Raw genomic sequence first — 1,214 nt, forward strand, 5'->3', positions numbered from 1 at the left:
GGCCGGACAGCGGAAGTGCGGGCTGGAGCTCGCTGGGCATTGTGGGAAGCCCCCTCCCCTGGGCTGGCGGGGGACTGGGGCGGCGCGGCGCGGGGGTCCCCCTGGTCCCGGCTGCGCCCTTGCCCCGCGGGCGCGGAGCAGCCTGGAAACCGCCCCACGGGAGCGGCGACCCCGGCAAGGGCACCCAATCCCTTCCCGGGCTGCGCACCGGGCCCTGCCCACGCGCAGGTTTCTCGGGGGCGCGCGGGTGCCCGGGTCACGGGCCGTCCCCGCGCCCGACGCGCCGTTGCGCTGCGCGCGTCTCGCAAACTTGGCGACTCCCCCAGCCCGGCCGGGCCTCTCCGCGGGCCGCTTGCGATGCGGAAAAGGCGCCCCCAAGGAAGGCCGCCCGGGGCGCGGGGTCCGGAAGGGCCTGGGCACCGCGCGCGCCCACCCTCGGGGGCCTCGGCGCACCGGGAGATCAGCGCACCTCGGGCACGGGCCTCGTGGGGGGTGCCCGCCAGTGGGGCTCGCTTTTGGCTGACTAGGGGCACCGGCGGCCGCGCGTGGGTCCCTCCCGTCGTGTCGTCTGCCCCACGGGGACGAAGGGCTCCGGGAGGGGAAGGGAACCAGCGGCTCGTGCCTCGCCCCAGCCCCGTGTGCAGCCCCGAGCCGAGCGGCCCGGGACGCGTCTCCACCACTGGGCGCCCGGACCCTGTGCGTCGCTTCTCGCCTCCGCGTCCTCAGCCCTCGGGCGGGTGGAGTGGGAAGCGCGGCCCCGCATTCCTGGCCGTCCTGCGTGGGGGTAAAGGCCACCTCGCTTCCTCTCCCCGGGCGCGGCGGCGGGAAGGGAGGTGAGCCTGTGGCCGGCAGCCGCGCGAGGGAGTCGAGCCCGACCGGGCCAACCAATGGGGAGGCGCCCGGGCCGTCCAGCCTGCCTCCCTGCGGGCCCAGCGTGGCGGATTCCTCGGGAGGTGGGAGGCGGCGGCCCTATGGATGCTTTCAAATCAGGATGTGTGAGGCACATTCAGGAGCGGCGGTGGGAGGCGGCTGAGGGCTCTCCATGAGTGAGCAAAGGCGAGCGAGGTCTGGCTGCCGGGACCAACGCCTGGGACACTCCCTTAACTGCCGTCGCGGGCTCCTGGAAATGGCTGTGCGGACAACCCCTTCCCATCCCCTCGCCAAGGTCGCCGGGATGGCACTGCGGCCCAGGAAGCCTCGTCCCCGGCCTACCT

This window comes from Rhinopithecus bieti, unplaced genomic scaffold, assembly GCF_001698545.2.
Source record: "Rhinopithecus bieti isolate Rb0 unplaced genomic scaffold, ASM169854v2 scaffold_12573, whole genome shotgun sequence".
In the NCBI taxonomy this organism is placed as follows: Eukaryota; Metazoa; Chordata; class Mammalia; order Primates; family Cercopithecidae; genus Rhinopithecus; species Rhinopithecus bieti.